General features: G+C 38.3%; 1 protein-coding gene across 1 annotated transcript in view; it reads left to right on the top strand.

Annotated features, from left to right (window-relative positions):
* LOC116180062 (sialic acid-binding Ig-like lectin 14) overlaps window positions 1–27,841 on the top strand; it is a 95,910-nt gene that overhangs the window by 32,996 nt on the left and 35,073 nt on the right. The window lies entirely within an intron of this gene.

The following is a 27,841-nucleotide window of genomic DNA, read 5'->3' on the forward strand; positions in this document are numbered from 1 at the left end:
GCAATTGCCAAATTTTGATCTTGCACCCCGAAATTTGATCTTGCCCCCGAAATTTGACCCGGGCCAATTGCCGAATTTTGACCCGGGCCAATTGTCGAAATTTGATCCGGGCCAACTGCCGAAATGTGCCGAAATATTTTCCCAAGGTCACCAAAATTTTCCCAGGCTACGGTACCGTATAACGTACTGTGACCTATTAGCTACATTTTGGGGAGTGTCAGAAAATTGGCGCGGGACGCGTTTAGGGGAATAGCTGTGAGGTTATTAGGCGTTACAACCGTAAGAACTATTACGGGTAAAACTTCGGTCCTCGCCCACTAAAGCGGTAGGGGCGCGTGCCGATTTAGGCAAAGGCACTCAATGAGTTCGCTCGTACTTTTATAATTTTCCGATACGCTGATTTTAGAACTTTTTACTGCATTTTCACGATAATCCCTTCTGAATTGGTTAACAAGACGTTCGGTTATTTACTTTCGGGATTTGCGATATAACTATCTGCGTTTGTAATGTTTATTTACTGACCAAAACTAAACTATAGTACACGTTATCACTGAGGCGGTGTGCTCTCGCAGATTTTTAAAATGCGTCACGTACGATACTTCCCTACTGATAATTTGTGCGCTTTTTCGAATTTGGTTATCTACAGCCCTTCGACTGACGGATTTGGCTTTAACATAATATAAGGGCTCTTTGACTTGAGCTCCATCAAGATCCTAACACAAATTCGGGCTGGCGACTTCTCGCTTAGTCCCACAAAAACAGATCATCTCTAGACCGCCTACAAATTGGTGTTAATTGGTTAAAGCCGCATATAAAAACCCTCAATCAAAACCTACAAGATTTCAGGATCGTTTAGTTCGTTCTCCTTCATGATATCACTATGAGTAATTTTGATTCAGCTGTTTTGGTCACGTAAAACACTGTTGCTATTGTATGCGACTCCACACAAGAATCTAGCCATCCCTAATTGTTTGTTACGTCCGATGAAAACTATGGAATGATGCCCTTTTTCTGTGATTAATAACCCTTTGTTCTATTGGCGTTGTTCAATGTTGATACGACTGATGAATGTTACTTCATCAGGCTCTAAGTGTTAGTGGAACTTCACGAACTAACATGCTACGCTCTTTAGAAATTATACGATCGTTAGAAATTGAATCTACAGGCACGTTTAATCCACTACAATTGATTACGTGGTGGAGCTGTCCAAACTTTAACCTATAATTCTCATGACCTCTTACACACTAAATCCTCGTTTCTCAGGATGGGATAAAGTTCCACTTTTCGTGCACCAAATTGTTTTCAGCGCATTTGAAAGCTGTAATCGAATAGCATAATTTCTTCCAATACTATTTGGAGAGTATCGCTAACGACGTCATTAAACTTAACGTCGGCCGATACGGCAAAGACGTGCACCTTTCCGATCGTAAACGCTTATAAAAATAGAAGCCTAATTTTCGAATATTCCGCGCGAGTGCTCGGAAAGTTTTAACGAACTAGATCGCATAGTTTCGACTACTTCGCGAACTATCTTGCCTCAAAGTTCTAATAGGGATCCTCGAAGAAGATACTCGCTCTATTACAGATGTCGTTAAAGTTACCGCATGAGTTCATTACGACAGAGTAGCTTCCGCGATGTCAGATACGACGTAACTATTGTAGCGTATCAAATTGTTTTACGACGCATTATTATAATACTCCCTTCTATCTGGTGCGGTATAAAATTCAAAGAGTGGATAATTGAGCTTTACTGCTCGTGATTAGTATCTTAGTATTCCTGTAACTAGACCTAGAATGATACGATCTCGTTGCCAATCTTCCTAAGAATTACGAATGGAGGCCCTTTTCTTGATTGTATCGAATCTTAGAGCACCTAATCCCTATCCCACGATACACAATGGTCGTCCGTCTAAAATGTTTATTCCTTCCCCTTCCTCCGATCGTTTTTGTAACGATGAGTTATACAGGGTTGCAAACTTTTGATCGACATACTGGATTTTGACTTTTTAAGATAATGTTAGATGGTTCCTTCTAGAGGGGTACACTGTACTTCTGTTAAAAAACAGAAAATAGTTCTAACCCTTAGTTAAAGTACCCAACGGTCAGATATTTTCTGTTGAAGATTAGCCTTCCAGGTAAAAAAGATACTTCTAGGTGAGTTTCAATTAAAAAACATGAAAATGTCAAAAGTAGTGTATATCTATTGCTGTAAAAATGTTCGGGTTATGGATGCCGTATTATTATTATTATTATAAAAATGCTAATGTTCCACAAAACTGAATGTCCAAAATTGCCCGCATAAAATAAAGTTTTGTAACAAAAAAAGCAATAATTAATTGCTTTTAACACTTTTACCGGTTGCCGTTTCATTTGTAATGTTATCACTCCTTGTAAATACATTGGGCGGATATCTTTAATTACTGAACTGGTTTTCGACCCGCCGTCACACATTTAAAATGTCCCTGTCCCCTCTCATCATCTCCGAATCCTCAGAATCGGAAAGAAAACTACACCGAAAGGTCTGTGGGGAACCATTGAGCTGTCCTTTTCTGGAAGACCTTCCATTCTGTCCCATCCCTGTATGGCGTTTTCTTCTCATAATCCCTGAAGGAATGCTACCGCACCTTATTTTGTGTTGGGGGGTATTTCATACCTTTCAGACCCCCCGCACTTACAGTTCCGACAAAACATTTACACCCTCCGCTTCCCGTTTTTTTTGTGTGGAAAACCAGCGAATTATTTGTAAGTGGACGGTTTTTTCAAAGAAATGATCATGAGAGTACTAAGCGCTGTATACGTTTTAGTTAACAATTTAGCACCTGGGAGTCTGGGGGTGTCGAACCCCCTCCTCCCGAACCGAGATTGAACCGCGCACCAATGGAGCTATCAGCAGAAAGCAGTACACGTTTTAGTGCAGAACACCACCAAGGAAGAAAGAAAAGAGGGTTTTGTGATCCAAAAGGAAAACACCGAACTGTCTGAGGGGTTGAAGGTTGAAATTGCAGTATTCCTGTATTTTCTTTTTTATCGTTTCTGAAGGAAAACTGCCCCATCTCCTATTTAGCTGGGGTTGGGGAGGTATTCCCTAACCCTTAGACTCCCCGGTGTTCGGTTTGCACCAAAATATTTACGGTCTCTTCCCATAATTTTTGAGGGAGTTATTTTTTGTGGTCGCTATGGGATCATGGGACTACTAAGCGCCGTATCCCTTTTAATTAACATCCTCGCATCGGGAGGTCTGAGGGGATGAAATGTCTCCTAGAGCAGGCAGTTGTGATGGCTTTCCTTCTGAAATAATCATGTAAGTGCCGAAATCAGTAGACGTTTCAGGAAAGAACATCGCACCAGGGGGTCTAGGGGGTATTCCCAGAAAAAAATTCAAAGGGTTTTTAGATTCAGAAGGAAAACTTCACCGAGCGGTCTGTGGGGCACCACTGAAATATTCTTTTTTTCATTCTGTCCCATCCCTGTACGGCCCTTTCACTCATCATCCGCGAAGAAAGGCTACCGCATCTTCTTTTTTGCAGGGGGATATTTCTCTAGATCTTCATTTAACTACTCAAAGCAGTACACGTGTTACGGCAGAACGTCGTGCCCGTAGGAAAAAAAAGAAAGAGGGTTTTCGGATTCTGAGGGAAAATTCCACCGATGGGACTCCTGGATGATACTTCATTGTGTCATCCCTACACGACGTATTCCTCACATCATTTTTGAACGAAGGGATGGGATAGCATGAAATATCCCCCAAAAAAAGATATTTCAATGGTACCCCACAGACCGCTCCATGAAATTTTCCGAGACTGGTCTTTAATATCGGGTTTCAAACAAAAACTCAGTGAGTCTTGGGAGCGAACGAGGGGAGAGGATGAAGTCCTAAAAAAAAGTCATATCTATACACACCTCAGTGTAAATTACTTGTAAAATCGGTGTATTCAACGGAGCAGCCACCAACATATCAAAAACAGTGAGAAAAAATCAAGTAAAGTCATGGGGTATTAAAAAAAATTCATAAGCAACCACTATGAAAACAGAATCGCCTCTAAAAAAGAAGAAGACATAGAATTAAGTGCGGAAAGGTACATACCGTGAGCTCTAGCGGAAAAATAAAGAACTTTGGTAAATGAAACCTATAACACTCAACTAATTACATTTAAACTAAAAGCTACTGACAAAGAAAATACATAGATGGCGTAAGAATGTCGAAATAAGATATAAAAAAAAAATAACAAACCTAAATTACTCTCCAATGGAAAATTCGTCACCGGAAAACTCTCTCCTAGAAAAACTTGCGAATATGGAAGTAAGAATAAATAAAGTATGAATAGAATAGTAAAGAATAAGGAACAAGGAATATTTCCCCTCAAGGAAACACACTGAAACATTTGGTTTGCAGGAAATCTGTTCCGTTGTTCGGTCCCTGTCAAAATCCCGTAATGACCTACGTCTAACTTAACAGTCAGCGGAGAAAACTGATTCTCTAGGACAACGTCTTTTGATGATTCTCTTCCCGGAGCGCTTACTTTTTCTTAACTTTCGGAAAATTTGCTATTTAAATGTTCTTTTCTAGGAGAAGCCCGTCGGAATGGTCTCTCTTAAGATTTGATCGCTAGAAGGTTATTCTCGGTATTTTTACAGTAGGAATATTTGCCCCCGGAATATCTTACCGCCATTAAAACTGGGCCCTATTAAAGAATTCAAGGATTTTCGTAATTACAATACCTTCACTTCGATGTCGATCCCAAGTTAATCGTATCGGGATAGTTCTCTCTTCGCTAAATTCGTCATTTGACCCAGCTGGTGCGCACAAGGATGAGCCCTTAGAGATAAGTCAGCATAGGAATTCCCCATTCAATTTCCTTTGGGTTAATGCACTTGACTACGGCAACCTCGCATACGGTATATTCCGATCGGATTCAATTCACTTTACTTTATTTCGTGGAATATTTTCCTCGAGCTTTTTCCTGCATGCCATTATACACAGCAGCGTTTTGAAAGCAGAAAATTAAACAGAGATTGGCGTAGAAGAAAAAGTAAATTTCAATTGAGCCTTATAGAATGCTAACTCGTTACAAGTTGAATTGAAAACTAAAATTAAAAAAGGACAGGTACAATTAATGGAAGAAACACGATTCGTTAAACTTCATTCAAAACGCCCTGACGTTAAAAACACATCTAGCCTTTCGACATGTATTGAATTTCTCAATTAGTATCCCGTATGTTTGCATATATATGAGCGTTGATTACGGGATTGTACAACTTATTTTCCATAAGCAAACACAATTCAACGCGAGCTCATAAAGCGTAAACATTTTCTACGGCTTGAAATTACACTTTATTGGTTACCGCATTGATGGCGGACAATTATTTCTATTATGGCGGCCGTTATATGTTAACTGCGGTGTTAATTACACCCGTTTCCCGTTTAAATATGGGGAGATTGTAGGATATTGTGCCCGAACAGCTGCCAGCTCCAAATACAAAGTTCGAATGTATATTTACACGGCGCTACTTTACTTAATATCCTTCCTCGAGTGCTACTTACATTTAGGTTCTCCTTTTTCTGCGCCAGGAACTTAATTGCCAATTAACAGCGACATTTTCCTTTAAACTGCCATGATGCAAAATGATATAAAGGAATATACCATTGAACGCTTCAACAAAGATTAACGACTGTATATTTTTTTCGCAGTCAACTTTTTAACTTGGAAATCTATAAGCGGATTTTTTTATCGGGAAAAGGGAACTTTCGTGCAACATGAAACGACAAAAGGAGATTTTTGGTTGTGGTAGCGGATCACTATCAAATGACTGGCAGACGTCGTGTTACTTGTGATTTATGTCGTGTTACTTCTCACTCTTTTTGCAATCATTATTTGACAAGTGTCAGTGTTAAAAAATGGCATAAATTGTTAAGGGTTCCATGACAACTTTCAATAGTTGGATAATGATCGACCACCCAATCCGACAACCGCGTCATATCCAAGTATCGCGTCCGTAAATTAGTGAAAACTCGTACTTCTAGCCTGCAATCCTTCAACAGTATCTAGGAAATACTAACTCATTGATGTAATAACCTAATAGATCACTGATTTCAGCATGTAGACTACGTATGGTTTCAAAATCGTCAACCACTCCAATTGAATTCAAAACTGGTTGATACAAATCTGTTATTATCCTTCGTTTTTGTTAAAGATAATGGTTGATTTATCAAGCTCCTTGGCGGATTTTGCAGAATATGACTAGATCGTGGATAGAGGACAGAGGACAAACCGCGAAAGGCACCATTTCGGATGTCGACTGTACTTCTTCGGTGGATCAGCAATTTTCCGATCCACATCCTCTGAAACCAATCGATGACAAAACTAAGGTCAATGTAAAAGGTGCTCAGGATGGTTCCATGAGATCTGCGTCAACTTATGAGATGATAAGATTTATATCCCGATATCACTTGACTTTGCAACCCACACGTAATTTTATCCAAAGAAGAGATACGGCCTCACAATCCCATGACTCAACAAAGGTGAATCGTCTCCCTTGTCCCTTCCTCCCGAACTTTCAAAGACACGGGCCAGCTCCAAAGACACGATATCTACCATTTCGACGAATCGAAGATCCCAAGGTACGAGAATACTTTTGGAAAACTGCAAATCCACAGTACAAAAATTAGGATCACGAAAGGAAATTGAGGGCAATCGTCAACAAAACAATTGAACAAAGCTCACTATTAACCTGGGGAAAGCTACTCTCTTTCACATTCAAATCTTTTACATGGAAGGTTCGTCTTTCCTGCCAATTCCCACGGCAACTTGTATCGACTCTACTGGATACAGAAACACAGAAGGGGATCAACTCCTTCCCAGCGGTTTCCAGTTCAGGGATTGACGGCTTACGCTCACAATACCTTAAAAACATCGAGTGGAAATCTTTCGGGGCCGCTAAAAACTAAAAACTGGCAAGTTGTGGGATTCGAACTCACAACCTGTGAGGTTAGAGTTCAAGCCGCTACACTGACGATACGTCACGTTTTGGTATTCGTGAGTTTTTATTTCTTTTTCACACCTATTAATTAACAAATCACGTTGGTGTAATGAATTTTTTTGAATACCATACTTTCTAAAAGACTAGCAGCGAAAAAAACCGTTATGGACCGAAAAAATGCGCAGAACCGAACCAAAAGATGGCAAGATGCCCTCGTTCTTATAAAGAAAAACAACTTTCCACCATTGCAGTGTAGACTCGGAAGGGTAGTCGAAGTGCATCAGTGAATCTACAAACTTTTGCAGAAATATTTGAACGATTCTTCTAGTTTTTATCTCCAAATACTCTTCACCCTGAGGTAACTAAAGCCCTTTCAGGACACTTTTAGACGGCTCCCTGGGTTTCTTCAGATAATCTACAAAAATTCCACAACCATTGCTCATTTATCTTTGAAGACCTCTCCTAAAGTTCCTCCGAGACGCCCACAGGAGTTTCTCAGAATTGATTTGAATAGTTACCGTGTCCTCCAAAGAGATATTTTCTCGGGGGGTTTTCTTCAGATCACTTATCTTGACTAGCAGCATTTTACGACCAATCCGGCCAGTGGCACGAAATAATTTGAGTTTCTGTTGTACTGCACAATGCACAAGCAATGGGTAGTACCGCAATACATCTCCATAAAGTGAGAGTGATCTGGTTCCTCGAGTAACATGGCATTATTTACCTATCCATTTCCAATACAAATACGAACTCGTGTTATGAAAACTTGATATCCACACAAGTTACAAAACATTAAGCTGAATTGTGACAGGTACCGAAACTTGCCAGCTTGTTTCCACCAGAGGATGTGATCGATCGTTCCTATTACGCGAAAATATTCATGTTGCGTACCATATTATTTCACCAATAAAATCCGTGCAATTAAAATTGGTCGCAATTCGAAAATAACCGTGTAATTAATGTATGTGTCCGCACATGTTCGAGATAATGGATTAAAAAAATACCCACATAATTATTATTTATTGCCTTTGCAAGTGGGGCATAACAAAGTAATAAGAGGAGACAGGTGTAAATATTTTTTTCCAAACAAGCGCGAGTAATAACCCAGCACACGCACAAAGCAGATAAATAACAAAAAGATCCTACCGGCATAAGCTTAATTATCCGACATAAAAAATCGCATCAGTTTTAATACACGGTCGGCGAGATAATAAATCCGTGTAGCTCTTTTTCGGGCCATATGAATACATAAATGAGACATCTCCCTTGTCCACAATGAAACGTTTATTAATTTTCGCCTGTGTAAATTAACGAGTTATTTCATTATTATTTCACGTAGTAATTCCGCTTTGAACTCGCATTAAAGTTACCAGGGCGCTTTCTCCCTCGCGCCGCAGATAAAATTAATTAAAAAGAACTGCTCGCGTTAAAACCGCCGCACACATAAAACCGATAAATCGATTCGCCGACCCGTAACCAATGACCATGTTGAATCAAATTACATTCTAGCAAAACAACTAGGGGATGGTATATGCTGTAATTTCGGTACGGCGGACTGGTCGTGTACTAAATCTCGGCGAAATTACTGCGGCGTGTGAGATTCGGTAGGTATCGAAGGGTATCGGTGAGGAATTTAATATCGAAATTAGAATATCGATTTGCAAGTTGGAGTTTTCATTTTGAAGATATGCAGATGTGTTTTAATGTAGATTATTAAATTTTTCCTTGAGTGCTGTGGGGGCTGCTGCGAGTGAGGAGGTGTTATTACGACGTCTGGCGCGACCTTTTATTTTTCATTATAGTAATGTACTTTGAAAAGTCATATGCCTCAGAGATTTCCTAACGTACATGATTTAATAAAAATTCTAAGCGGGGAGTTTCCGCTTAGTATTTGACATAAGGTATTATTCAACAAGGACGACATATTTGATTCAAGACACTAACAGGAAACCCGAAAAATGTAGAACCAGGACGCTGACGGACTCCAACGATATACCGTGAAGGCTATATCTGAGACGATGAGAGGAATTTATATTTCTTCCACACGTCCCAATCGCTCTTTGTGAGTACCCTCCTCCGATGATCTGTTCTTCAGTTACCAGGAATTATATTCGATCACGATAAGGGGTCGAGGAGGAAGGCTATGTTTGGTAGAAATTAATTCCTTTCGTTAGGTAAAGGTAATTCTACTCCAATCCACCCCAACCCCCCTCCCCACTCTTTAAAAATGGTTCAGAAAGAAGGGCGGTTGTTGGTTGAAAACAGTTCTTCTTATTGATCCCTTTAATTAGAATACCGTCAAAGATCAAATTAATTTTCAGAATCCTTTGAAGGATCCTCCGATGAATCCTCCGAAAACGGCGAGGAATCCGAAGATTCTGAGGAATCCGAAGAATCCGAGGAATCCGAAGAATCCGAGGAATCCAAAGAACCCGAAGAATCCGAAGAATCTTCCGAAATATCCTGTGAATAATCTTTTGAAGAATCCCCAGAAGAATCCTATAAATAATCCTCCGAAGAATCCGAAGAATTCGAGGAATCCGATGAATCCGAAGTATACAAATAATGCGATGCGATGAATGCGAAGAATAAGAATCTGGAGAGTTTGAAGAGTCTAAAAAATGTTAGGAATCTGAAGAGTCTACAGAGTGAAGTTCAACGGTGAAGAGTGTGAAGGGTGTGAAGACTGTAAAGTGTGAAGGGTGTGAAGAGTTTGAAGAATCTTAAGAATCGAAACAATTCTGAGGAATCTTAAGAATGTGAGTAATCTGATAAACCCGAAGCACACAGATAACGTAAAAGAATCCCAGAATCCGAAGAATTAAAGGAATTCAAGGCATCCGAAGAATTCGAGAAAAATCTTGACGAATGCCAGGAATCTGACAAATCCGATGAATTTCAAAATAGAAAATCCAAGAAATTCGAGCAATCCCAAAATCCATGAAATTCTAGGAATCACTGGAATCCGACATATCCGACCAATAACTCCAAACATTCGAAGAATCCGAAGAATTAGAGGATTTCGAGAAAAACCTGAGGAACCGCAGGACTCGGAAGAATTCGAAGGATGTGAAGATTCTGAAGCGCCTGAAGGGTTGGAAGTGTCTGAAAGTTTTGAAGAGTCTCAAGAATCTTAAGAATCTGAAAAATCCGATAAATCTGAGTAATCGGAGGAATATGAGGAATGTGAGGAATCATCCAAAGAAGCACTTCAGAAGTCTGAAGAAATTTGTGAAGGAAATTGTGGATATGAGGAATCTAATAAATCCGGAGAATACAGAAAATATGATGAATCTAAGAATTCAAATAATTCGAGGAATATGGGAAATCTTAAAGATCCGACGCATTCGAAGAATTCAAAAAATTCGAATAATTCGAAAAATTCGAAAAATTTTTAGACTACGAAAAATTCGTAGTTTGAAGAATCCGAATATTTTAAAGAGTCTGAGGAATTAGAGGAATTCCAGGAATCCGAAGCATGTGAAGCTCAGAAAAATTCGAAGGAGCTAAAGAATCCCAAGCATCTCAACGATCGGAGGAATCTGAGGAGTCTGTGGTCTCTGAGGAATATAGGTAATATGAGGAAACCGAGGAATATGAGGAATCTGCTAAATCCGAAGTATACAAATAATGTAAAGAATCCGAGAATACAAGGAACCCGAGGAATCGCAGGTATCCTAAAAATCTGAGAAATCATATGAATCCAAGGATCAATCCGAAGAATACAAAATATTCGGAGAATTTATTTATTTATTTACCCAATTACCTCCCAATTACAGAGTACCCCGCACATTCACACCTCTACCACAGATGAAAAATTCACCTCAGTCCAGGTTCGAACACCCGACCTCCGATTTTGAAGCCCAACGCTCTACCACTGAGCTACAAAGCCGTTGAATTCTAAAAATATAAATATCCTAGAGATACGAAAAATTGCAGGCAATGGTTTTCACTAACTCTGTGTAGACAATAAATTATGCGATTGAATTTTGCTATCCCATTAATTCAATCACTGCAGTGGTCATCAATTAGGTGTCCATTCACTAATAAGATTGGAATCCTTTGATATCTCGTCTAATTGAAGTACAAAATGTAAAAGCTGTTTATGTTATTTTGCAACATTTCGTTGCAAAGTTCATTTGGGGTCTAATGTCCCCGGCTGACATTTAATGCTCGACAGCACCAGAAAGTAATCAAGTTCAATTTATTTCCGTCCAAAAAGAACCTTTCACATGAAATTAAACGCTTTGTCGAAATATTAAAGCTTTTAATATAGTCGGACATGCAGAAAATTATACGCGTGCCTACTTTTTTCCCACCACCCACGCAAATCCATCACTCGCACGTCAAGCCGACAGAAAAGAACTCGTTTCGTAACTGAAAATATCCATTAAGCAAATAACACCGTTTTCATCGCTTTGCGTTACTCTCACTTGTAGTTTTCATAAATATGCCCCCTCAAAATTGAGCATAAGCAAAAATCGTACACGAAAATTAATTAAACACGCCGCTCTTAAGAAGAAAAAAAAACGTTATTTATTTCGCTGGTAGATTTAAGTAAAATTTTTAATTTCCGGCGGAGTTTTCTTGACGTTTTCCATTTCCATTTATATAATGCAGTCGTTAAAAGTACGTTTAGCGCCTCATTCGGAGCTAACTTGCTTTTTCCGTGCCAACCGAAATTGCAGGAAATGTATTAGGTGCCTGAGCCTTTTTCCGCTTAACATTCTTCCATAACAACTGTCAATGTCAAAATATGGGAAAAGGCGCTCTGATTTTTAACATAAATCCGTAGACACCCACGGACGCTTTTACGATTTACCCACTTAGAAAATGTATCTCTGTAGCGTTATTTATTTACGTACCTGTTGCTTTCGGCGAGTTTCTTAAATTTACATTTTTTCGCATTTCTGTCTAGGTAAATTTTGCTATGCTTGCAGAGTTCGAACTGTTTCACATTTTGACACTGAAACTGCAGGTGTCTCTGAACGTTCATTTATGGTTAGGGACCACTTCCACATTAGGGCGAACTACAGAGGTGCCTCAATACGGTTTACCTGATGAAAAGTTTTGAACAGAAGGCGGTGGATTCATAAAGGAATTGTGTCTTTATAGGAGGATATTGCCTTAACACGAAAAGTATACCTTACTCCTTTGAATCCGGCACAATCGTGGGTCAGGTTCCTCACAATTTATTAGTGCCAACTTAGTCTATTTATGGAAAAAATTACGAATGTTCCACAGTATGGAAATGTCCATAATTTACCCTTAACATTTCGGTGTTTGACTGTAGCACGAATTAATTGTCCTTAAACCTTTTACCAGGTGCCGTTTATTTGTGTCATTGCACCTCGTGTAAACAAATTATGTGCACAACCTTGATTAATAAACTGCTTTTGCCAGACAACTAGCCACTTCAAATATAGCACAACGAAATGTTTTGCACCTTGGACCCCCACGCTTTCGTGGTAAAAAGTTATTAAATGCGAGGCACTTTAATCCGATCGTGAAATAAAGATTCACGTTGGTATTAAAAAAGCACCTTATTCGCCCTGGCGAAGTTATTTTGTCGCTGAATGTATAAAGTACACACGACAATAAATTCGTCGGAAATGGTGGCACAATTTTCGGTTGCGCGGCTATCGATTCTCTTATAATATAAGTATATTATACGGTTTTCAGTTCGAACCTTTAATAAACAATGAAATTTTACGCGTCGTACAAGATTCGCCTTGAAAGCTTGGCGAAGAATTTCGTTTTAAACAATATACAAATTTCCGCGTTTCAATAAAGATTCTAAACGCGATTGAAAAAATTCGAAGGTTTAAGTAAGAATTCCGCTCTCCCACCAGATTCTTACTTAAATACTCGCTGAATTCTAATAACGGAACGATCCCAAAACAAATCAAGCTTTCACACCGTTTTTTTACACATGCGAAAGTATAGACGAGCTCATGATTTCTTGTCTTAACGCGTCTTATTTTCTGGAATATTAGTTTTAATCTCATTCTTTGCGAAAGCGATATACGTATTAAAATTCCTATACCGGAAAATTTGTCATTTTCTATGCTCACTGGAAAGTTTCAAGATATTTGAAGCGGCGAAGGCGATTCTGTTTCTTACTACTCACACATAGTGAATTGTCTTAGATTGAAGAAATTTTCTTACAGAATGTGGCCTGTAGAATCCGTAATTTCAAACAGTTCAAAGATTGGGCTACTAGTTCAAAAGTTACAGCTCTTTGAATTTTTTTTCCAAATTGGTTTTTAGTCTGTAACTTTTGATTGAAAAGCCTGATCGAAAAAGTACGAATTGATTTGTATTCTACACACCTAAATTAATAAGAAAAAGCGTTTTCCCGAGAAATTTTGGTGTAGTCGATTTGTTTTAAAAAAGGAAGGTTATACACTGCCTGTTTTTGAGCCCCGAAAAAAAAATTGTCTCGGATCGACCCGGAAAAAAAATTTCTTGTAGAATTGTAGAACCCATAATTTCAAACAGTTCCAAGATTGGGCTACTAGTTCAAAAGTTACAGCCCTTTGAATTTTTTTTCGAAATTGTTTTCTAGTCTATAACCTTTGATTGAGAAGTCTGATCGAAAAAGTACGAATTGATTTGGTTTCTACGCATCTAAATTAATAAGAAAAAGCGTTTTCCCGAGAAATTTTGGTGTAGTCGATTTTTGGTAAAAAAGGAAGGTTATACACCGCCTTTTTTTGAACCTCGAAAAAAAATTGTCTCAGATCGACCCGGAAAAAAAATTTTCTTATAGAATGTGGCCTGTAGAACCCATAATTTCAAACAGTTCCAAGATTGGGCTACTAGTTCAAAAGTTACAACCCTTTGAATTTTTTTTCGAAATTGGTTTCTCACACATTATGCTTTTATTATGTTTCAGAAGCGTCTACGTGGGTTCCGGTTTCCTGACACTTTATATAATTACCAAATGTACGGTGTTCATTGTATGGTTTAAGGACCTCTGATAATGAGGTTCAAATCTACCAATTAAATCGATCTTCTTTGAGATATAGGAGGGTGGTTAAGTGCTTCCATTCTACTTGTACTGTCGACGTTAACGACTGTCCAATAGCATTTTCAGATTTATTGTAAATTTGTGTTCGTAAAGAATCTGAAAAGCAGCAGAAATCCGTTTAATATCTAGGGTGAGCAACGCATGATTGTGACATACTGACGATGATATGAAACTAATTTGAAAGCTTATTTGGAAGAAACAAAGCTGAGAGAGAAAGGTTGTCCCCCGCTGAGAACAGCAGGTGTCCGTATACATAAGCTTACATGCAAACTTCATGATCGCTCTTAGATTTCTCTGCTGGACATGTCATTCTCTGCCCATGTCGAGCCTTCATGTTGTATCAACCTAGAAAGCCGATTATAAAGGGATCTTGGGTGGAAAATGTTATAATTTACAAGAAAAGCTTAAGCTCTGGAATTCGAGGTTGGTGATACAAATACCAACCGAAACAAAATTCTTGATTGCTAAAATTCCAGATGAATTCTACTTTTTCTCATTCGTCTACCTCATATTGTGTGGGAACGGACTTTATTACTATAATGAAAGACCTTCTCGAAGGTGGACCAACGTGAAATAATAATTGTCTGCTTTAATTTATTCTCGCTCGAGACACAAGATATGAAAAAGCTATGAGAGGTGCCATTGGACGAGACCTCAGCACTGTATTAGGCCTCCGGTTTATGTAGCAAGAAAAGGATTTTTCATTTCCACAGAAAAGTGGCAGAAGCTAAATCAAAGTTCCAACCATTTTCAAAAAATCCGAAAGTTTTGTCCGTCAGTCTGTCCGAGACTAAAGCTTCACAGTAGATATATAAGGCGGAACCAGGTTCAGATCAAAGTAAAGTTCAAAAATTGCGTGCTACATGGAGGTGACCTTGGAAAGAAGGGCACTCGTTTCCAAGGTTATCAGCGGCAGCCACGCCCATTTGATGTTCTTTAGTTACATGCAATTTATCATTTTGCGGTTTGTTTGTTGAAATTGAACTGTAGATATGTTTGATGTGTTTTTGTACCAAATGAATTTAGCTTTCTTTCTATTTGTATTTATTATGTCTGTTGATCCTCGTCTTTATTGATTTGTTTAACTCCGATCGGATTACTTGATTTTGATTGTACAATTTGAGATATTTGATTTCTGTACCTATTTCCTTTTTGCGTTGTTTTTTGTATCCGGGTGTTTTCTTTTCGTGTTGTGCTTTATAGGGTTTTTATGTGTACAAAACACTTATTAGTTCTGTTTCATTTTCTTCCCGATTGTGTCTCACGTCCCAACACATAATTCTTGTCGAGGAAGATCAAGGGCTGTTCACCGTTCAAAGTCCAAAGGTTACTCGTCCCTCAAAGTCCAAATGTTGGTCGCCGTTCAAAGTTTAGAACTTATAAGGTTTCGAAGCACTCATGATCAAAGCAAGCGATAGCCATTATGGCGATATTTTAAATCAACTCCATGTATAATTCAATAAGGTTAAATTCGGGTGCCTTCAAAGTTATCTAAACTTTCCTCCTGTCGAAGAAGATCAAGGGCTGCTCACCGTTCAAAGTCCAAATTTTGGTCGCCGTTCAAAGTCTCTTGAACGACCTTAATGCGTGATAGGGAGATAATAAACAATAGCCAAAAGATTCTATCTGGTTAATAGCGCCTTAAGTCTCTGAGAAATAGCCCTTTGGGGCTCACTAGAGCTTACAAAGTTTCGAAGCACTCATGATCAAAGCAAGCGATAGCCATATAGCGATATTCTAAATCAACTCCATGTATAATTCAATAAGGTTAAACTCGGGTGCCGTCGAGGAAGTTCAAGGGCTGCTCACCGTTCAAAGTTCAAATATTGCTCTTCATTCAAAGTTCAAATTTTGGTCGCCGTCGTTCAAAGTCTCTCAATATGTAGCCTACACCTTGCCAGACGGTCAACAAATTTCACTGTTTTTAGTGCCCCCCCCCCCCCCATGTAATATCTTTTACATGCGACAACCAATCGGTACAGATTTTGCATACGCATGCCTTTAGTGGTGGTAATTAAAACCCTTGAAAGAGGGGGTTGGGGGGATGGAGTGTACACACGTTCTACCCTTCATGGTATTCTAATGAAAGGCCTCATCGAAATCAATTGCTTTCTACAAACTATAACTTTCCTGCGTGACTCCCGTTCCAGACCAGTGGGGACGGGTGCTTTCTGACTCCTTATCCAAAGGGAGTGTTTGGAGAGGGATTCTTTATAGGTACCTCCAGGACAGATTTTAAGAGGAGGGTACTCAACTCACAAAGGACGATTGAAGACGTAATTTTAGTGCACCGTGAGGCCTCCTGTCAAAGTTAAAAGTTTGTTCCGTCTAAATAGACACCAGCAATTTATCATTTCATTCCTCGAGTTAATGTTGTTTGTCATCAAGATTGACGTCCTAAAGAAAAATTGAAGTTAGAAGCTGCCAGCGTTTGCGTGTGTAATTAAGTGCGCCTTGTTTATAACTGTTGAAAGAGAAAAAGAAACGAAGTAATTTTAAGAATTTCCTACTTTTTTTGTTGCCCGCATGCGTGCGGGGTAATTTGTCCAAACAAGCTTTGCAAGCTTCTTTTTCGTTCAGGAATTTTGTTGTTGTTTTTTCGTGTGTTCCGGAAGCTTGTGATTGTCACTAAGTTAATTGTGTCTTTGTTCGAACCCATTGTGCGATCCGGATAGAGTTTTTCATGTCAGATTTTTGTTTGAAATTTTCCAAAGTTGATCGAGGCTACTGGGCCTAACAAATTATCCGTCAGCAAAAGTTCCCGTTTACGAAACTCAGTCTAAGGCTGTTTTGCACTATTTTACACCTAAAATGGTGCAAACTAAACTAAACGCGATTCGTTTTCAAAATCAATTACTAAACAAATACTAAAGTTTGAAGTTGGTTGCAAATTTCCATTTTGTATTACAACTTGAGATGGGGTATGGATTTTATTCTTATCCCCCATACACCCCATTCGACAGAATTACAATTCCAAACAATTACTGTCGTGATTTCCACACCTTTCCCGAAAGAAACCGTCTCTCGCTCCTCAAAGTTTGTCTACGAAATTATGATCAACTTTCCGAAAAGTTTAATTAACGAAATTCAATTCTTCCGATATAGCTTGGGAAAATTTTCAATTTAAATTAATGTAAATTACGCGAGTCGGTGACGTGGAGGAGTGGAAGCGCGGGCCCCGCTTCGGTTGCTGTATATCGTTTGAGCAACAGGAAAAATAAAACTATAAATTCCGCAAACGTCTCGCATTATTCAAGATGTCTAAGGAAGGTTCCGTACCTTCTCCAATTTAAATGGGGAATAAATTCACGGAGAAATTGTTTTATTATTATCGAGTTCGTATCATCGCAAATGCGAGAGCGTGGCCGAATTGCGATATTTGTCTCTATCGAGAAGTGTTCGTGAGTCCGAACGATCGATGGGGAGGGAACATTGACTGATTGATGGGGGACATATTCTCCGACTTGCATGAGTAAGTGCCCGAAAACTAGATCACGTTGACCGCACCCCCACTGCAGCTCAAATTCCTTGGGAGAAGAGTTACTCAGGGATCTCCACAAAATCCTAAATAATTTGACATCAAATATTCTCCAAAGAATCTCGCATGGTTTTTCCACCAGATTTCCTAGAATTTCTACAATATCGCTCCAGAGGATACCATACCAGATCCCAGCTCTTTGTAGAATTCCTCATAGATATAGCAAATAGTCAAGTCAATGTATTAATCTCCTTCTTTCGAACGTATTCTACGAAGCTCCCAAGGACTTCTTAAAATGTTGAAAACACTCAAGAATCTCCCGAAATCAGAAATACACTACGAAGTCCTTATCTCACAAGTAGTTATCAAGGATTATCGAACATCTACCAAAGTGTTTCCGAAGATTATCCCAAGAACATTCCAAGAATCATCCTAAACTGTAAAGTATCTCAAACGGGTTCCCTAAATATCCCCACAGAGTTTTCCCAACAGCATTCCTAAAATTTTTCTGGAATATTCACAGTATTTCTCAAGAATCCCCTAAGGATCTCTCAGGTATAGAAGATTTTTTATTAGAAACTTCTCTAGAGTCTCTCAAGAATCTTGCAGGAATCTTTCAAGAATTATCCAAAAGCTTTGATCAAATATCTCTCAAAAGTTTTCCAAGAGCATTCCAAGAATCGTGGGAATCTCTTCTTCCAAGGGAGTTTTATGAATACCTCACGAAACCCCCAAGAAGCTCGTCAGAATCTAGTAAGGCGAGAACCACTCAAGAATCCCACGAATTTTTCCAGATTTCGTGAGAAAATCTTACGCATCGCAAGGATGTTGTATTGGACTTCTGTAATCTGTTGGGAACAGCCACGAACACACCAGGGAACTTCCAAGAGTCGTTCAAGAATGGCTGTAGCTTTTAAGATAAGAACTTAATAAAAATAATTTATCATATGTGTTCCTAGAATATTTCAAACATCTCTGGAGTCCCTCGAAAACCTATCAAAGTTCCTCAAGCATCTTTCAAAAGTTCCACAAAAACCTCTCAAAAGTATTTCACGCATTGTGTCGGGCTTTCTTAATAGACGCCCAAAAGTTTTCAAAAAACTACAAAGAAGTCTCCAAAAAAATATAGAAATGACCTCCCTGAGATGCTACAGGTATCTTCCCAGAATATTCCCGAAATTTTCTAGATATCTTTTAATATCCTACCCAAGAATCTCCAAAGAATGCACTTTAGAAGAACCTGCCAATGACTCTCCTAAAATTTCATAGGAATATTGAAGTAATCTGTCTGAATCTCCCAATCCTCCCAGAAGTTTATTGATTTCAAGGATATATCGCAATGTTTTCTTCTGTTTCTTCCCATAATTTCCCTGCGGTAAGAGGCATCCAGGAATCTTTTAAGAATGTATAAGGACCTCCCAAAGAGGTTATTAGAATATCGTAAAAGCACCTAAAGATTCTTCCAAAAAGGTCCTAATTAGCTACCAAAAATATTCTAAGAACCTTGGAAAAGTTTTCTTAATCTCAACATTAAAACTATCTCATGAAGTTCCATTAACTAAAATTGTTTTAAGAATCTCCCCAAGTATCTTACAGTATATCTACATGAACCTTTCATTAATTTCTTTTAAAAAAATGTATCACAAATATCTCTAATAGGTCTCCCCAAACGTTATAGTACCTTTAAAAACTTCCCAATACCATACAAAATCTCATGATGTCCGGTTATTTAAAACAAATTCCCTTTTCGTATACTTTCCTGCCTCCTCCCTTAATTTTCCGCGATTAAGTGCACACATGTTTACTTCGGCGATAATGCGACCTTAATTTTAATTTGCTTTCGCAGCGATAACGAATTTCTTATCGCAACGACCGAATTTAGATGAGATAACTTTAACAAAACTACGCAAATAATTTCAGATGTTTAAATCTAGTCTTTTTACACGTAATCAAATTGAACAAATCATAGACAAGATGATTATTTAAACAAAATTAACAACTAATAATTCTGGTACAAAACAAAATTAATGTGATCGAGCTTGTGTTTGTTCTCAACTAAACAACCACATTTACGGTTGAATTATTTTTATAGGTGCTAAAGCCAAATAAAACTTATCTACTCATAGCGCACATAGTTTCTGAAATAAGATTTTAATAAAAAAAGTTTTGTGATACTTTAAGGCTGTCTCAAGAATTTTTCCAATAATCTACTCTCTCTCAAATTTGTCTGAATATCTTCCTAAATCTTCCAAGAATATCCCAAGGTTTTCCAAAAATATCTTACTAATCCACCAAATGCGTCTGAGAAATCTTTTAAAAATCTCCGGTTGTCTCTCCTGAGGATGCCAAAATCTGTCCAGAGTCGCACAAGATCTTTCCACAAATATCCTACTAAGCTACCAAAATTTGCTAAATCTCTTTTAAGAATTCCCAATGAACTTCAAGAATGTTCGAAAAATGGTTTTTCTAAAATTTACCAAAAATCTGCTAAAGTTTTGTCAGGTTTTCTGAGAACTAGAAATCTCTCATAAGAAGCATCTCCCTAGAGTCTGTGAAGAATCTTTCAAGAATTCTGAAAGAGTCGCACAAGAACAACGAATAATATTTCCAGATACTCTCCAAAGGCCCTCAAAAACCTCCCAAAGATATTTGGTGAAAAATCTCTCATGAATTTTAAGTATTCTTGACCAGTCTGACACAGAAATCAAACATGTCTCAAAATTTCACCAAAATCCATGAGAAGTCTGCGAATGGTCCCTCAAAAACCTCATGGATATCCCACAATGTAATTTTCCAAGAATTTCGAAAACATATCCCAATGACCTCTCAACAATCTCCGAAGAACCCTTCAAGACTTCGCACTTAAGGATTTCTTTCAAGAGCGTTTCGCAAGGGCCTCGTATGGTTCTCCTCAAGATTTTGCTAGAAGTCACTGCTAAGCGCTCATGAGACCACCAAGAATCCTCTGAGAATTTTAAGGTAAAATCTTGCTGGGATGCCCCAAGAATATCTCAAAAATCTCCCAAAAACCTCACAAAAATCACTCCACCTTAAAAGGATTTGATTCTTGGCTAATTTCAAGAAAGTAATTTACAAATTCGTAGGAGCTTCTTGGGAGATTTTTTGGTGACTACGGGGGCGATTTTTTAGAGATCCTGGCGCAATGCTGGAAAAATACTTGGGAAGATTTTTTAATTATTTCCAAGATGTTTTCGTGAGATTTTCCGAAAGATCATTTACATTTGGTTAGAGAGTTGTGAAAGTTTCTTAAGATATTTTGAAACTTGTTAAGAATATTCTTAGGATGTTATTGAGATCAATATTATAGAGGTTCTTGCGAAATTCATGGTAATTTGGATATGATCAGGAGGTTGGACATTGCTGAGAGCTTTTGGGATGAATTTCGGAGACCCTTGGACGCTAATTGAATATTTTAGCACCATTCTTGAAATGTTCTTAAAAATGATCAAAGAATCACTACAGAGGCTGCCAAAAACACGCAAGGGAACTTCCAAGAGTCATTCAAGAATGTCAGTAGTTTTTGAGACAAGGACTTAATAAAAACCATCTCTAGAATCTCCCAATAATTTATCAAGGATGTTTCAAACATCTCAACAGAATCTCTGAAGGGTCCCTCAAAAACCTATCAAAGTTCCTCAAGCATCTTTCAAAAAGATACCCAAGGGTTTCCAAAAATCTATCAAGGAGTCTAAAAAAAAATATAAATGACCTCCCTGAGAATATTCCAGGAATTTTTCAAATATCTTGTAATAGCCCACCCAACAATTTTCAAGGAATCTCCAAAGAATGCACTTTAAAAGAACATTCCGATGCCGTCTTATAGATCTATCACGGGACCCTCCTAAAATTTCATAGGAATATTCAAATAATCTATCTGAATCTCCCAATCCTCCCAGAAGTTTATTGATTTCAAGGATATATCGCAACGTTTTCTTCTGTTTCTTACCATAGTTTCCCTGCAGTAAGAGACTAAGAATCTTTTAAGAATGTATAAGGAGATTTTTAGAATATCGTAAAAGTACCTCAAGGTTCTCCCAAAAATCTCCTAATTAGCTAGCAAAAATGTTCTAAGAACCTTGGAAAAGTGTTTGTAATCTCAACATTAAAACTGTCTCATGAAGTTCCATTAACTAAAATTGTTTTAAGCATATCCCCAAGTGTCTTACAGGTTATCTGCAGGAACCTTTCATTAATTTTCATGATGTCCGGTTCTCTTATTTAAAACAAATTCCCTTTTCATATACTTTCCTGCCTCCTTCCTTAATTTTCGGCGATAAGACGACCTTATCTTAAAATAAAAAATTGCTTTCGCAGCGATAACGAATTTCTTATCGCAACGACCGAATTTAGATGAGATAACTTTAACAAAACTACGTAAATAATTTCAGATGTTTAAATCTCGTCCTTTAACACGTATTCAAATTGAACAAATCATAAACAAGGTGATTATTTAAACAAAATTAACAACTAATAATTCTGGTACAAAACAAAATTAATATGATCGAGCTTGTGTTTGTTCTCAACTAAACAACCACATTTACGGTTGAATTGTTTTTATAGGTGCTAAAGCCAAATAAAACATACTCATAGCGCATATAGTTTTTGAAATAAGATTTTAATAAAGATTTTTGTATATACTTTAAGGCTGTCCCAAGGATCTTCCCGATAATCCACAAAACATTTCCCAATGACCCTTTCCTCTCTCAAATTTGGCTGAAGATCTTCTTAAATCTTCCAAAAATATCCCAAGGTTTTCCAAAAATACCTATTAATCTACCAAATGTGTCTGAGAAATCTCTTAAAAATCCAGATATCTCTCCTGAGGATACCAAAATCTGTCCAGAGTCGCACAAGATTCCTCCACAAATATTCTACTAAACTACCAAAATTTTCTCAATCTCTTTCTAAGAATTCCCAATGAACTTCAAGAATCTTCGAAAAATGATTTTTCTAAAATTTACCAAAAATCTGCTAAAGTTTTGTCAGGTTTTCTGAGAACTAGAAATCTCGCACAAGAACAACGAATAATATTTCCAAATTCTCTCCATAGGCTCTCAAGAACCTCCCAAAGATCTTTGATGAAAAATCTCTCATGAATTTTAAGAATCTATGAAGTTATTCTTAACCAGTCTGACAAAGAACTCAGGCATGTCTCAAAATTTCACCAAAATCCATGAGGAGTCTGCGAGTGGTCGCTCAAAAATATCCTACGAAGCTCTCAGGGATATCCAACAATATAATTTTTCAAGAATTTCGAAAAAATATCCCAAGGACCTCTCAACAATCTCCGAAGAACCCTTCAAGACTTCGCACTTAGGAATTTCTTTCAAGAGCGTGTCGCAAGGGCCTCGTATGGAACTCCTCAGGATGTTCCTAGAAGTCACTGATAATCGCTCATGATACCACCAAGAGTATCTCAAGAATCTTCCAAAAACCTGACAAAAATCACTCTCCCCTTAACAGGAGTTTTCCTTTGATTATTGGCCAATTTCAAAAAAGTAATATTTAGAGATCCTGGCACAAAGCTGGAAAAATGCTTGGGAGATTTTTTAAATATTTCCAATATATTTTCGTGAGATTTTCGGAAAGCTCATTTGGAAACATTTGGTTGGAGAGTTGTGAAAGGTTCCTGAGACATTTTGGAGACTTGTTAGAATGCTATTGAGATCAACAATATAAACGTTCTTTGAGAAGTGCTTGGGATATATTCTTGGGACAGTTGGAAAAGTTCCACGAGAAATTCTTACGATACATCCTTGCAATAACTCCTTGAGAGGTTATTGTAAGGTTTTTGGAACACTGAGCAGTTTATACATAGATTCTTTGGCTAGCGCACTTAGCGATTTTTTGGTCTGTAGTGGGGTAACTTTTGGTAAATCATGGTATCGTAAATGGGAAAAATGTTTAATGAACGTTTCATTTAGAGCTCCAATTACGAGCGCAAGTTGTATTAATGAAAACTAGAGACCCAATAAAATGCATAAATATTAATAGGTATTTAATCCTTTCAACTATATTCGAATGCTAGAAAGAGAAGGCGAATGTTTTTAATCAACTGGATGCAAAAAATATCGACTTAATGTTAAACGTATAATGTATTGCGGTTATAAATAAAACATCCCTCATTTGTGAACAATTTTTTAATTCATTACTAGAACAAGTCAGCCCAGGGCTACAACCATCGAAGTTTATATAACAAATTATGTGTGCACCTTCTCCTCCAAGATGAAATCGATCCCCATTAAGTCCAATACACTACGTCTTTAATAATAATAATAGTTCAGAATATTGACAGACTCTGTTGTGTATTTTGAGGTGGCACACTATTAGTTAAATTCAAATGTCTTTAGTTTAGTAAACTTTAATTAATCATAACGCAGAAGTACAGAAATTATTAATATCGAATTTAATATCCTAATTGAAAAAACGATGCGTAACTAACTAAAAAAATAATAATTGACAATCCTTTTTTTTCCTAGCAACAGCGCGCTAGATTTTTAGACTTAATTCTAATTTAAATTGAGAACATAATAGTCTCCCCCCACAAAATTATGACAGTTGTAACAACAGTTTGAATCACATATAGTCTCTAAAACGTTCTGGAGGATGGCGGGGTCGAGTAGATCACCGGACGGATTCCACTGTTGGAGATTGTCCAACTTCTGAAGGTTCAGCTTCGACATCAGGAATAACATCCGATCGAGGATTGGCTGGTAGGAGCAGGGACGCCAGTTTTTCGTAGTGGTGGTTGATTTCAGGTGATTCCTAATCTAAAGTAATTTGTGGAGGTTGCAAGGGCGGCTGACGGTTGGGGTATATATCGACGTTGGCTTTTCTCAACTGGTTCGTGTGTCGTTTGAGCCGGTAACCATTATTAAGTTCAACTTGGTAGTGGAGATGTCCGAATTTTTGGATGATCGAACCAAATTTCCAAGTATTCTTGTTATTCGAATACCATCTTGCTAATACCTTGTCCCCAATTTTGAATTGTCGCGATGGTGGCAGGTCGAATTGTACTCGTTTTTGGATTTTTGAAGTAGGAGGCTTGAAGACGTCGAGCTGGCACCTAATGTTTCTATTCAAATACAATTCGGCTGGAGTTTTGCCATTCTGGAGAGGAGTGGCTCTGTATCTGAATAATATTTCGCGTACCTTGTGTTGAATAGAACCTGGTTCGGTCATACACTTCAGTTTTGGTTTCAAGGTTTGTATATAACGTTCGGCCAACCCGTTAGTTGCAGGATGACCTGGCGCTATAAACTTTTGCAAAATGGCATTGTTCAGACAGAAGGTTTTGAATATGTCACTGTGAAAAATAGTCGCATTATCTGATACCATGATTTCAGGGAATCCATGAGTGCAAAAAATGTCCAATAGCAGCTCTATGGTAGTTGCAGTCGTCTGGGCGTCTTTAATGATGCGAATTTCAGCCCACTTTGACTTGGAATCGACAAGGACAAGAAAATGGTGATTCAAAAACGGCCCAGCATAATCAATATGAACGCGTTCAAAATTATGCTGCGGATCGTCCCAATGATGGAGAGGAACTTTAGCTGGACTTTTCTGGGATAGTGCGCATTCCTGGCAGTTTTTTACCATAGCTTCTATGTCTTTGTCGATGTTTTTCCAGAAGCAGTGGCGTCTTGCCAACTGTTTCATTTTTACGATGTCCACATGTGTTCGATGCAGTTCCAAGAGAACTCTTTTTTGAAGGGCTTCAGGTATAAAAACTCGTTGATTCTTGAAAATGATGCCGTTGGAAATGCTGTATTCGGGATCACGTCGTTTTCCAGAAATGAGATCTTCATGAAGGTTTGAAAGAAATGCGTCCTTGGCTGTTTCTTCAGCAATAGTTGAACTGGTGATGACGTCAGTAGAAATCTGGTTGATGATTTGATGTTCAATGGTTGAAACTTCGAGACTCATGATGCATTCTGTAGAGGAGCTAGATTGTGATGTAGGATAAGTAGCTCTGGAGAGACAATCAACATGTATGTGATCCTCTGCTTTTCTGTGTACAACTTTGTAGTCGAACTCTTGAAGAAAAGTCGCGTACCGAAGTAGTCTCGCTGACGTAAAGGATGGAAGCTTCGTTTCCGGGTGTAAAATTCTGGTCAGCGGCTGGTTATCAGTGATTAGCGTGAATGGACGACCAGTAAGGTACATATACAGTCTTGAAACACAAAAAACTTGCCTCGCGGTCAAGTTGGGAGTAACTTTTTTCTGCGTGTGTCAAAGATCTTGATATGAAGGTTATAGGCCTTTCTACGCCATTAACGTCGTGAGATAAAACACCAGCGATTCCCGTGGGACCGGCATCGCAAGCCAAACTTACTGGAAGCGATGGATCATATGGCATGAGAACTCGATCGCTAATGATTTCCGTTTTGAGCTGCTGAAATGCCTTTTGGCATTTTTGAGTCCAAACCCATTGACTTCCTTTATGAATCAATTGACGCAGAGGGTAGGTTATTGAAGACAGGCTAGGTATGAACCTCGCATAATAGGTAACCATTCCTAAGAAACGATGTAGCTCATCAGGATTTTTAGGTTCCTCCATGTTGGCAATAGCCTCAACTTTCTTAGGGCATTTCGAAATTTCGTTATATCTGACACAGTATCCTAAATATTGAACTTGCGTTTTGAAAAACGAACATTTTGCTTTGTTCAGATGCAAGTCGTTCTTTTTTAACCTTTCGAGGCAAGCTATCAGTCTCTGCTTACACTCTTCAAATGTAGAGCCGTGGACGATTATGTCGTCATAGTACGACATGACTCCATCTAGATTAGCCAAAATCTGATCGAGAATTCTGTTGAATTCGCTTGGCGCGGTTTTGATACCAAACGAAAGACGATTCATGAGGTAAGTACCTCGATGTGTTGAGATGGTTTGAATTGCCTTGCTTTCGTCGCATACTTGAATATGTAAATATGCTTTGAAAAGATCCAAATGGCAGAAAAATTTTGAATTTCGAAGATTATTGAGAATATCATCAATCTTTCTTATGGGGTAATGAGCCGATTTAAGTTGTTTATTGACGCCAATCTTGTAGTCGACACAAAGACGAAGCGAGTTGTCAGTCTTTGGAATAATGACTAGAGGAGAACCCCAGTCACTAATTTCAATTTTTGAAATAATGCCTGATTTCTCGAGATTGTTCAGTTCGATATTAACCTTCTCCAACAGAGCGTATGGGACAGGTCGTTCTTTGATGAAAACTGGTCTTGAATTAGGGCGCAACTCGAGGGAGCAAGTGATTCCAGGTACACATCCGACTTTGGGCTCAAATATATCAGCAAAATCTCTCATTATGTCTGCAATAATGTCAAGTGAGTTTACATTTGATAATGTAGAATTTTGTTCGTCGATATCTCCAAGGCTAATTTTCAAATGTCTAATCCAGGTTCTACCCAGGAGTGGCGAAAACTGAGCTGGTACTATGAATAGCAATTCGGTCGATTTGTGATCTCGGTATTGTACTGTAACTTCTGCGACCCCAAGAGGTTTGAAAATTCCGGAGGTGTAGGAACGAAATTGAACATGAGTCGGCCTGAGTAATGCCTTATTGAAATTCAATTTTTGAAAATCTGGTTCTGGAAGGAGCGTCATACCGGCGCCAGAATCCACTTCGAAGGTTTGCGGTTTACCCTCAATGAGAACTTCAACAAAATATTTATTTGAGTCTTGACCAGGGCTGGATTTTTCGAAAATGTCAATAATTTGGTTGATGGCACTCAAGTCATGGAAAGAGTTTATGTTGACAAAATTGACGGCTGAAACATGACCCGTTCGTTTACAAGAATCACACCGCAGTTTTGATTTATCAGCGCGGTAATCTTTGGTAGGATGCTTAAAAGAGCAACGGAGGCATCGGTTGTCGAGTCCTAGATGCTGGTAATTGAGACGAGACCGTGATTTTGAACGCGAATCTCGAGACGAACTTTGTGTATTGGTAGATGAGTTATTTGAAGACCTGATTCGATTGTCATGGCTGGTGAATGAATTTTGAGCACGCGATCTGTGCTGTCCAATTTTGTTTATGTCATTTCCTCCAAGAGGTACTGATAAAGTTGGTTGACGGTTAGAAATTTCACGGCTATCAATTTTAGACGCCTCAAGTGCAAGTGCCTTTTTCACGATGTCGTCGAATTTCAATTTTTCATCATCCAATTGCAAAATTTGTTCCCGGATAGCATTGTCCCGTATGCCCCGAATGAGTTGGGCACGCAAAAATATTTCCGCAATACTGGCTTGACAATTTTCTGCGTGACACACAAAAGCACAATCGGAAATATCGCGACGCAAAACCGCAATGTAGTCTGCAATGGAC

Source organism: Photinus pyralis, unplaced genomic scaffold, assembly GCF_008802855.1.
Source record: "Photinus pyralis isolate 1611_PpyrPB1 unplaced genomic scaffold, Ppyr1.3 Ppyr1.4_LG9, whole genome shotgun sequence".
Taxonomy (NCBI): Eukaryota; Metazoa; Arthropoda; class Insecta; order Coleoptera; family Lampyridae; genus Photinus; species Photinus pyralis.